Source organism: Mercenaria mercenaria, chromosome 13 (genome assembly GCF_021730395.1).
Source record: "Mercenaria mercenaria strain notata chromosome 13, MADL_Memer_1, whole genome shotgun sequence".
Taxonomy (NCBI): Eukaryota; Metazoa; Mollusca; class Bivalvia; order Venerida; family Veneridae; genus Mercenaria; species Mercenaria mercenaria.
In genome coordinates, this window is record NC_069373.1 from 72,333,976 (window position 1) to 72,346,560 (window position 12,585).

At 35.1% G+C, this 12,585-nt stretch overlaps 1 protein-coding gene and 1 long non-coding RNA gene across 25 annotated transcripts in view; one reads left to right on the top strand and one right to left on the bottom strand.

The window, feature by feature from the left end:
* The window catches only part of LOC123529752 (serine/threonine-protein kinase TBK1-like), a 264,731-nt gene that overhangs the window by 162,813 nt on the left and 89,333 nt on the right, over positions 1 to 12,585 (top strand). The gene's annotated exons all lie outside the window — the stretch shown is intronic.
* LOC128548003 (uncharacterized) overlaps positions 1 to 12,585 on the bottom strand; it is a 217,683-nt gene that overhangs the window by 159,961 nt on the left and 45,137 nt on the right. For 3 of the 10 annotated variants that reach the window (XR_008366861.1, XR_008366863.1, XR_008366864.1), the window contains one exon: positions 12,488 to 12,559. The exons of the other annotated variants lie outside the window; for them this stretch is intronic. This is a non-coding gene — a long non-coding RNA (uncharacterized LOC128548003). The remainder of the gene's footprint in view (positions 1 to 12,487; positions 12,560 to 12,585) is intronic. 10 annotated transcript variants of the gene reach the window in all.

Here is a 12,585-nt window from a genome sequence, read left to right on the forward strand (position 1 = left end):
TTTTTTTAGAATAACTGCTAAAAGACATTTATGCCAATATTTTTATAAACGCGCTCTTAATAGGTACGTGAGACCATGTCACAAATGTATAGCATATGCCTACCATATTTGCAATTACCACAAAAATGTTTTTATAACGGAAACGCTTGTAGAAAACAGAAAATGACTCATGCAAAGCGTTTATTCAGGATTTTAGCTCTCTGCACTTACATCATGGAATATTGCATCTGGAATGGACTTGCATGGAATAAAATCAACGGTAGATGAAGCGGTAACTGCCTGTTTTTTCTGCCAAGCGGCGTTATGGCGTGTGTATTTAATTCACTTCAAACGTTTGCTTGGTGAGAATGGGTATCCGTCTAGCAACTGAATTTCGGATAAAATTTCACTTGGGAACAAATTGAAATTATTCTTTCGTGTTCAGCAAAACATAGATGTGGTTACAAAACACAAGGTTAGCAATTCGATGGGTCAGTGCAACACGGACGTAACTCAGTTTTTGAAAACTTTACAAGAGAAGCAAAAAACCTTTTTGTATTTAAATGATGTAATGAAAAACAATACAATCTATATTATTTTTATCAAATAACAGTAATAACTACAATACTGTGGGAAAAAATGTCAAAAAAATGTTCACTGAGGAGTTATTTGAAAGTTTTCCAGTTACGACCATGTTGCGCTGAAATGTGTGGAAATTTGGTAAAAAACTTAGTGCAACAAAGTCGTAACTAAAACATAACAAATAAATTATTGGAGATAATTCATAACAGAGATGTTTATTCAAAAGACTATTTATTCAATATTTTTAAGCATATCCATTTATCTTTTTCTGTACTTTCATTGACTTGTTTTAGTCGCAAAAAATGTCAAAAAATCATATAATATGTAGAAACAAAAATGTACACTACAAAAACACATTTTAAATTATTTAAAAGTATTTTACAGTAAACAGATGGTAAGAGCTTGACTGGTCCAAGATATTTGCATATTTTACTGAATATAGGCACTGAGAGCCTTTATAGTCAAAGTTATTTCAGTATTTTACAGTAAATAGACAATACATTCACCATTGGTCCAAGGTATTTGCATATTTTACTGAGTACAGGCACTGAGAGCTTTTATTGTCAAAGTTATTTCAGTATTTTACAGTAAATAGAAAATAAGAGCTGAACTGGTCCAAGGTATTTGCATATTTTACTGAGTATAGGCACTGAGAGCCTCTGAGGTCAAAATTATTTCAGTATTTTACAGTAAGACAATAAGAGCTTGACTGGTCCAAGATATTTGCATATTTTACTAAGTATAGGCACTGAGAGCCTTTAAGGTCAAAGTTATTTCAGTATTTTACAGTAAATAGACAATAAGAGCTTGACTGGCTCAAGGTACTAGAATATTTTACAGTATGTAGACCATGAGTGCCTTTAAAGTACAAGATATTTGCATATTTTATAGAATATAGGCATTATGAGCCTTTAAGGTCTAGGGTATTTGAATATTTCTATGTTATTAGATTTTCATCAAGCAATATGCACTGGTTCTGCAGCATAAATAATACATGCCCCAGGAGCACAATACTATTCTGCAAAAGAACATTGTGCATGCTTCTCAATACAAGTCTGAAAGTCTTTTTATTACATAAAAATCTACGCCTAAACAATTATCAATGGTATAAATTTGCTCTTTAGCTTGAGTGAAACTTAAGATGTCATAATTAAAGAACATGATAAACACTAAAACAGTGTCACATGAAACTAACATCAAAAATGATGCCGGGGGCCTCCGTGGCCGAGTGTTTAAGGTCGCTGACTTCAAATCACTTGCCCCTCATCGATGTGGGTTCGAGCCTCACTCGGGGCGTTGAATTCTTTATGTGAGGAAGCCATCAAGCTGGCTTATGGAAGGTCAGTGGTTCTACCCAGGTGCCCGCTCGTGATGAAAAATGCAAGGAGGGGCATGTGGGGTCTTCCTCCACCATCAAAGCTGGAAAGTCGCCATATGACCTAAAATGTGTCGGTGCGACGTTAAACCCAACCAAAAAAAAATGATGCCACACACCTGATGTGAAATCTGAATACCAGTATGGTCTGTTCCTGGAAAATTTTGAAATATATATAATACTAGGAAATGGCAGCCTCTGGTGCATTTGTTGTCTCAATTGTCAGGTATTGAGAGCATCCCCACCTCCTGTTAGGTGGATCAGGGAAGTCTCCCTCCGGACATTTTTGAAATATAGGTATAAAATTGAAGCCTCTGGTGCCATTTTGGGTCACAACTTTGAGGTACATGATGGGGATCTCCCCCTGGATTTTTTTAAATATAGGTATGAAACGGTGGCCTCTGGTGCAATTAGGTTTAAATGTAAAGGTAGAAAGAAAAGGGAATACAAAGGTAGAGAAGGGTTTCAGAGGGTTTCCCTTAGAAATTTTTGAAATATATTATCATTATACCAGATAAATATAGGTATAAAAAGTGGTTTCTGGTGCATTTTTTGGTCTAAATTTTGTGGTACAAGAGGGTAGACCTCCCTCCTGTTAGTGAGACTCAAGTGAGGTGGGAGGGCTCTCCTCAGGAAATTTCTGAAATTTAGGTATGAAATGGTTGCCTCGTGTGCATTTTTTGGGTCTAAATTTTGAAGTACTGCAGGGGATACCTCCTGATTTGGGGAGGGGGGTCAGGGGGCAGGGTCTTCCCTGGAATTTTTTTTAATTTAGGTATGAAACTAGAGCTGCTTTTGAGAAAAGCACATGTCTCCCCCAACTGCCTAATCATCTGAATAGTAGCATAAGATAGCACGAGAAATGTTCGAGCATAAACCTTACTCCCTTGATATTCGTAATTCCCAATCAGACTTTCAGTGCTTTGATTATCAAAAACAACCCAATCAGACTTTCAGTGCTTTGATCAGGGTTAAAATTTAGACAAGCATACAAGCTAAATGCTAGTGGAATTTTAGAATAGCTAGAGGGCTTGGAATGTACTAGCTAATTTTAGCTAGTCAGTAATTATAATATACCAAGCAAATGTCTTCAGAGCTTTAATAGTTTGTTTTGCAGGTACACAATTTTTCTTCATGAAAGGAACACATGTTATCATTTTATGTTTATAAATGATACAAAATGTATTTAATTGTTCAACAAAACTCATGCCATTGTAGCTTGCATTAAGTTAACTTGGAAGGCACTGACTTTAGCTGGTAAGTGGATAAAAATGCCACTAGATATTTTAAGCTAATAGAGAATATTTTTGGCCAATAAAATACAAATAAAGTAATTAAATATTATTGTTTAACTTTAGCTGGTAACATTTTAGCTAGTGAACAAAAAAGGCACTAGCTAATTTCAGCTAGTAGAAAATGTTGTTAAATTTGATCCCTGTTTGATACAAACCCAATCAGACTTTCAGTGCTTTGATTAACAAAAACAATGTTTCAAGGGCCATAATTTCGAAGTGCCTGGGCCAATTTGGCTAGTTATCTAACCTGGCCGAGGACTTATTGGCAATCACATTTTGTTCAAGTTTGGTGAAGATTGGATGAGAAATGTTCAACTTAAAGAGTGCAGACAAGATTTGTGACAGACGAACAGACATGAGTAAATACGTCTGCCACCACACTGTGGTGTTGGAGACTTCCCTCCTGTTGTGGGCTCAGGGGCATCACCCCTCCTGGAAATTTTGAAATTTATACACCCAGGCATGAAATGGTGGCCTCTGGTGCAGTTTTGGGTCTATATTTTGAGAAAATATTGTTTTCCAAAATAGTTGTAATTACAAGTATAAAAAGGTGCATTTTTCCCCTTAAAATTAAGTCAGGACATTATGAATAGGGCTTCTGATGCTAAAAAATACTGAGTTTGGAAGAACTTTTGCTGAGAAATAGTTAACACAGTAATTTTCTAACAGAATAAGTGTTCCGGAAAAGTCCTAAATATGGGTCAATGCATTCTTAACACCACTATGCTAACAATATTAGTTTTATAGTATTATACCATTTTCTAAGTTGTTTAAAAGCAAAAATCATCCTTATTTACCATTTAACTATTGTAATATTGTTCACTTTAATGTGAGTTACAACCATGTTGCACAGAAATTTCAAAGTGAAATGGCATACTAACTCTGTGCAACAAAGACGTATGTTGAGTTACGACCATGTTGCACTGACTGAAAGTGTCTTCCTGAGATACAACCTTTTGACAATTTTACTTTTTTCACTTTAATTTTAGGAATGTGATTTAGATATATTAACAAGTGATGTATTTATGTTAAATAAGGCAAATTATGTAAAAAAGTGTATTTGGTAAAAAAATCAAGTTACGACCATGTTGCACTAACCCATCGAATTGTTGTTGTTTTTTTCCGCTTTTTTAGCTCACCTGAGCAATGCTCAGGTGAGTTTTTCTGATCGCTCGATGTCCGGCGTCTGTCGTCCGTCGTCTGTCGTCTGTCGTCTGTCGTCCGTCGTCTGTCAACATTTAGCTTGTGTATGCGATAGAGGCTGTATTTTTCAATTAATCCTCATGAATATTGGTCAGAATGATAATCTTGATGAAATCTAGGCCGAGTTCGAAAATGGGTCATCTCGGGTCAAAAACTAGGTCACTAGGTCAAATCAAAGAAAAACCTTGTGTATGCGATAGAGGCTGTATTTTTCATTTAATCTTCATGAATATTGGTCAGAATGATAACTTTGATGAAATCTAGGCCGAGTTCGAAAATGGGTCATCTCGGGTCAAAAACTAGGTCACTAGGTCAAATCAAAGAAAAACCTTGTGTATGCGATAGAGGCGGTATTTTTCAAATAATCTTCATGAATATTGGTCAGAATGATAATCTTGATGAAATCTAAGCCGAGTTCGAAAGTGGGTCATCTGGGGTCAAAAACTAGGTCACTAGGTCAAATCAAAGAAAAACCTTGTGTATGCGATAGAGGCTGTATTTTTCATTTAATCTTCATGAATATTGGTCAGAATGATAACCTTGATGAAATCTAGGCCGAGTTCGAAAATGGGTCATCTCGGGTCAAAAACTAGGTCACTAGGTCAAATCAAAGAAAAACCTTGTGTATGCGATAGAGGCGGTATTTTTCAATTAATCTTCATGAATATTGGTCAGAATGATAATCTTGATGAAATGTAAGCCGAGTTTGAAAGTGGGTCATCTGGGGTCAAAAACTAGGTCACTAGGTCAAATCAAAGAAAAACCTTGTGTATGCCTTAGAGGCTGTATTTTTCAATTCTTCTTCATGAGTATTGGTCAGAATGATAACCTTGATGAAATCTAGGCCGAGTTCGAAAATGGGTCATCTTGGGTCAAAAACTAGGTCACTAGGTCAAATCAAAGAAAAACCTTGTGTATGCGATAGAGGCTGTATTTTTCAATTGATCTTCATGAATTTTGGTCAGAATGATTGCCTTGATGAAATCTAGGTCGAGTTCGAAAATGGGTCATCTCGGGTCAAAAACTAGGTCACTAGGTCAAATCAAAGAAAAACCTTGTGTATGCGATAAAGGCGGTATTATTCAATTGATCTTCATGAATTTTGGTCAGAATGATTACCTTGATGAAATCTAGGCCGAGTTCGAAAATGGGTCATCTGGGGTCAAAAACTAGGTCACTAGGTCATATCACGTAAAAACCTTGTGTATGCGATAGAGGCTGCATTTTTCAATTGATCTTCATGAATTTTGGTCAGAATGATTACCTTGATGAAATTTAGACCAAATTCGAAAATGGGTCATCTTGGGTCAAAAACTAGGTCACTAGGTCAAATCAAAGAAAAACCTTGTGTATGCAATAGAGGCAGTATTTTTCAACTGATCTTCATGAAATTTAGCCAGAATGATTGGCTTGATAAAATCTAGGCCGAGTTCGAAATTGGGTCATCTGGGGTCAAAAACTAGGTCACTAGGTCAATCAAAGAAAAACATTGTGTATGCAATAGAGGATGTATTTTTCAATTGATCTTCATGAAATTTGGTTAGAGTGATTGCCTTGATGAAATCTAGGTCGATTTTGAATATGGGTTATCTGAGGTCAAAAACTAGGTCACTAGTTGAAATTAAAGAAAAATCTTGTGTATGCGATAGAGACTGTTTTTTTCAATTGATTTTTATGAAATTTGGTCAGGTTGATTGCCTTGATGAAATCTAGGTCGAATTTGAATATGGGTCATCTGAGGTCAAAAACTAGGTCACTTGGTCAAATCAAAGAAAAAACTTCTGTATGTGATAGAGGCTGTATTTTTCAGTTGATCTTCATGAATTTTGGTCAGAATGATTGCCTTGATAAAATCTAGGTCGATTTTGAACATGGGTCATCTAGGGTCAAAAACTAGGTCATATCTAAGAAAATGCTTGTTTTATCGCAAGAGACCAATTTTTTGGTCCAATCTTAATGAAAATTGGTCAGAATATTTGTTTCCATGAAATCACAAGGTCAAACATGTTTTACACTGTTATGGAGTGTTTCTTAGGTGAGCGACCTAGGGCCATCTTGGCCCTCTTGTTTATATTTTGGGATTTTAAAGACCTACTTCAGTGTCGTATGAGGGCGTAATAATTTTTAAATGCAAAATGGACACAATCTGATGTCCTTGGATTTAATCATAGGTTTAAACAGTGTAAAGTGTTCTCAAGTCACTGACCTGAGAAAGCCTGCTTTTCTCAGACAGACTTTATCAGGTAGTTGTTATAGTGATGGCATGATAAAATGCAATACCCCTTACACACCCCCTTGCACCGGCCTAAGCAGAATTTATTACATAGGTATTGAGTAAACTCCATGATCCAGAAAGACCAGGAAACATTACAACCTTGAATCCAAGTACCAGGAGACATTTTACAACTGCCACACACACAGTATGACTATGTTACGCCACTATAAATCTGCAAGTTTGTTCGGAACAAATAGTTGTTACTATACAGACATGTAATTGTGATTGTAGCATGCACATTTAGTTTATATATATAGCCAAGTTAAAAGATGTTTTTTTTAGATTTAAACCAATATGTAATTTTGAAATATTTACATAATCGCAGTACATCTTTAAAGGAACATGGAATAAAACAAATGCTTTGATAAAGTCATTTTTATGCTGTATCGTAATAAAATGTCAATAAAAAAAAAAAAATCCGTTTAATAATCATTATAATAAACTTACATAACTAAACACAATGTTAATAAAAAAAAAGAAGAAAACTTTATACCAAAAACACCATCACCTAGTTGTGGCTTTAACTCACGACCCTTCAAAAAACTGTATATTAATATAAATTGTAATACAGTTCTACATGTGGATATTTCACGAAGACGACAAAATGATACTAGTAGCTTCCTCGCTTGGTGCTCAGCATTAAGAGGATAGTGCTAGGGTTGGTCAGCCCGGTGTCAGTATAATGTGACTGGGTGGGGAATCATGCCACGTGTCTACGGCGTGATGTTCCAGTGAGGCAGCACTATAAAGTTTGGCATTGTGCTCACTGCTACAAGTAGACACGGTCGTTTATATGACTGAAAAATTGTTGAAAAAGACGTTAAACCCGAACACACACAAACACACACACACACGAATCGTTCTTTGTGAGTGAACGTTTTTCTTTCGAGTGAACTCTTGTTTTTCTACTTAATTCACATGTACATTACTATAGAATAAAACAGAATAGTAAGTATAACTATATTTAATTTCACTTTTACATTTAGTAATTACTTTCTACCTCTGTTGCTGTTATTGTGACATTCATATGTCGGCACAATTTACCCATCTAAATCGATGTGTCATGAAACCCTTAAACCATGAAATATCCTGTTTCGTGAAATAGACATAGCATCAAGTGGAAACAGACATGATGTCTATGGGGCATTTACAATCGTTTCAGAAATGTCCTAATCTCTGAAAAAACATATTTTGACATTTTATTGAAAATAATTTTACTTCTGTTGTAAATATCTTTTTAGCTTCTATTGTTTTGTACCTGTAAAAGATGTATCAAAATGTCTGATCAAACCGACACTATGCTCCAGGAGCACATCTTTGCAGGATATGGAAAGTATGTATCATATGTTAAACGTACGGTGATAAAATGTGTGCTTAAGCGCTTATACAACGGTCTTTTCTACTATTCGAGAATACATTTAATATGATGATCTTTGCATCTTGGTAAAGAGATTGTGATAGAGGCGCGGCAAGTAAAGACACAATTGATCGTGCTAAAATCAGGTTCTGCAAAATTGGTAGAGTCAAATGTGATTGAAATTAAACAAACTCCCCTAGTACTAACTAGAAGTTATGGTGATCTTTTCAGGGAATTAGCCTGTTTGTTTTCTGTCAGGAAAGGCAATCGCAAATATTAGTTGTTTAAAGAGACCAATGTTTGTGGGTAAAAAATATTTCTTAAATCTTAACACATCAAAGTATGTCTAAATTCGGTAATAATCACAAAATATGCTGATGCCAGTAATATCGATATTGTAAAAACGATTGGGGAAAACTTGTTACAAACCACATAACTTGACAAATACAAAATAATCATACAAACTTCAGAAATAGAGTTATTGTCGATGAAACGAATATATTGCAACTGGACGGAAAAAGTATTGTACAAGAGCTTTCCTCTACAGCTATATACTTTAGGGAAAAATGATACTCAGAACTGATATTTTCAGCATCATTATAGTTACTGCTGATAATCAAAATCTTCTTTGGAAGTCCATACCTATTTTATTGCACGTTTTCCACGTTGGGTGATTCTAGGGCAAAAATGACAATTTGAACATGTCGTAGACAGTCGTGTTCTCAGGTCATCACAGAATCTTACGTGCTCAACCCTTACATGTACGCAAACATCAACAAACCTTCTGCAGCTGTTCGTGGTCAAAGCTAATAACATTTTCAACTTTCAGTCGGTGTATTATGCATTCAAAATTAAGAAGTACTGAACTAAAAGACTACTTTAAACCCATCTAAATCAAATAATAACCAGCCAATAATAACATACTGTAATCGTTCTCTACTTACAGTGGATATATTTTTTAAAAATATTTGTAAATGGTCGCCATACGATCTTAGCCGTTGAAAAAAAAATGATTTCAAGAAGACATTTGTGCTAGCAAGAGTGCTGTCATAGAACTATTATGAAAATTCTCCAAAAATGTTATAGTATATGGTCAATCTGACTAAAGTACTTGATCTTCTAAACGAAGATCTGAGAACGACCCATTCACATTCGTCTTCTGTATATTTTGGATTTCCAATATTGCTATTTTTATTTTCGCAAATCTATTTTTATTTGAACCAATCAGACAACTTGTTCGAATGTCAGAGAGTAAGAAAAATTTGCAGTCAATCCAGGGCTCCAACCAGGGACCTCTCGCTTACAGAGCAAGTGCACTACCGACTGAGCTAACCGGCTATCTGACATCTTTCGCAATAAAAATTGTAGATATCAAAAACCAAGGCTTTTTAAAGCTTGCAGAATGTTGTAAGTTAGCTTTTGATTGGCTAGCGGAAGGGTCGTCAGAACGTGGCTATCAGTAGCTCGGTGTCAGATCCTATGCGTAGCGTAATAGGAGATGTACATTAGTCAGACTGAGTATATGGTTTGCAAGCCCTTGACCATTGATAAAGTTATCTTAGACCTTTCAAGAGTTAAATCAGAATGCCAGACAATGGCAAATGTTTTATCACCCAGTCATGATACCCATCATGCTCGCAAATTGCATGCCACAGACTGGGCTAAAATGGCCAAAATATTCTATAATGACTAACAATGGAAACTGTGGACTAAGAAAAGTCTATTGTTCAAAGACTCCATTATTGTTCAATAAAGTTTTGAGATCCTATGGAAACTACCATTCTAACATTTGAAAGGCTTCTATCAATATAAAACATATCTACCAGGAACGAAACATTATAAGAAAGGTTGGGGTTTATTTGCATGAATGCTAATCATTACATTTAATAAAATGCTGATGTTTAAAATCATTGTGCAGTTCAACGCGATACGAATGCTGATCCGGCAAATTGGTACAGAATAATGTTTATGTGTAGCAGAGATTTGTTCAATTACAGGCTACATAAATATCGAAATTGACGTATAAATCACTTTTAGGTAGTTTAAAGTATATATAAAAACGTCACCACTGTTAGAATATGATGATATTGGTATATTTTAATGGTAAAGCCTACACGAAACAAATATATTCAACTAGAAATTAATCTGTTGAAATAAAGTGGGTGGGGTACGATATATTTTGATTATTTCACATCATCTAATTGTTTATATACTTCAATACTGTTATTATATTGACAACATAATTATATTCCAGGATAGAAAATTAAAGATAATAATATGAAATTTTGCTGTGTAACATAAGTAAATTTTAAGATAAGCAAAGTTATATTTTCAAATTTGGACGCCATTTTGATGACATCATAGATCGTCCAGTCGCGGAACTCAGACTGGCGACATGTCATTTTGTGACCTTCAGACAATTTCTAACAGTTTGGTATATGTCGCAATTAATCTTTTTTCCCATCGCACGGGATTCCCATTTTGTATACACTATCGGTTATAATTTGCAGTACATTATTTGTTGTGCAGAAGTGAAAGAGGAATATCTGAAAATGCTTTGCTGCAGAAAATAATGCCAGCTGAACATGTGTAATTTGGTCAGTGACAATAACCAAAGTACGGTACTTGAAATGTCAGATAATACCCCCCTTGGAGTTGACTTGTCACAAGTTGAAATGTAGTATAATTATGAGTTGAAACAGAAGCGCCAGTTTATCATTATTTAGTTTAAACAATATTTTTTTTTTTTTTAAGCAACATTACACATAACATGTACAACAAATTTTTACATGTCAAATACATGGATTGGAAAACAAGCTGATAGCTTATCATTATTTCAAGGGCAAATACAAAATGAATGATGTTCTAGCCAAATTTTAGATTTATTTCCCTTTAGTAAGGAATTTTACTACAATATAATGCAGAAAATATTCTTTTTTATGCCCCCGGCATCTACTGAGCGGGAGGCATATAGTGATTGTCCTGTCCATCCATTCGTTCGTCCGAGTTCACATTTGCATACTTAGGTGGCTATAGGAACAATAGGTAACTGTACTTTTTCTTTGATGTCATTCATTCTGTAAGGCTTTTATGTGCCTATTTTTCTCTTACGTGGCTAAAAGAACAATAGAGAGAACAAAAGAGTAGCCACATAAGTATCCATATGTAGGAACGTCTGTCCGTTCGTCCATCCGTACGAGGTTAACCAAATCTATCATCAATACCCCTTACTAGAATGACTTGATACTAATACAGATGTAACCTGTGACCATTCCTCATCTTCAGACATCACCTGACCTCAGTTTGACCTTGACCTCATTTTGGACTTAGGTTGCTTTATATGGGCCATTTCATGGTTAACCAAATGGGACCGTTTCATCTAGCATCAATACCCCTTACTAGAATGACTTGATACTAATGCAGATGTAACCTGTGACCATTCCTCATCTTCAGACATCACCCGACATCAGTTTGACCTTGAACTTGACCTCGTTTTGGACTTAAGTTGCTTTGTATCGACAAGGATGCCACCGGGGGCATCAAGCGTTTATTGAATGCAGCTTCTTGTTTTTATGGCTGTAAATGTTTGCAGCTACACTTTGTATAAACCGTAACTGTTGCATACATATTGAACACAGTAGTTTCTTATTTACAGCGAAGTCTGTTGCAGTAATTATGCATTTTTTGCTACCAGTTTTTCAAATTTCATTCACTGTATTGGAATAATGATAATTCTAACACGACCAGCAAATAACCTATATACATGTAGAGCAAAATCTATCTCGGGTTATTCTGCAATATACCACTCGCGTGCAATGACGTCATCCGATCCAGGTGCATAGCACGGTCGTAAAATGTAGTTACCACTTTTTTCTAACACTTTTGATACTAGTATGTCGTGTTAGAATCGAAATAATAAGTTCCCAAGTGTGATTTATCGTAGAATAACCCGAGTTTTTCGTTCTTATGCGTAAGAATATATCACGAAGGCCTATAAACCACGTTTGGGAACTTATTATTTCTTAATTAAACTGCTGAATGATAAAATGAGCATGATGAAACAGAATTGTAAATACATTGACCATTTTATATATACATTAAGTATACTAGGGACACATAAAAAATTTTGTGACCAAGTCACACTTTTTAGTGTGATGATAAAGAATGATGAAAATGTATTTCTTTGGATATCCATTTTGTATTCCCTCTGTATATCTGACTCCGTTTAAAAGCATTTTAAGTAAATTTATATAGTTTTTTTCCTCCCTATGGTATCATAAAAAACAGAAACAAAAACACGCTTAAAATAAGCCATCTTACAAAAATTGTACTTTTGTTTTGTTTTGTGAGTTGCCACATTATGTTGTTATCCAGATGATAAATAAAGAAATCTGTAAAATGTCATAATGCTATCAACTTACTTGTTGATCTAGACACTGATAATTCACCTCCATGGTCTGCAAGCATTCTCTCTTTTGATCTCTTTTGTATCTCTAAATAGTGATAAAATCTTTCAGAT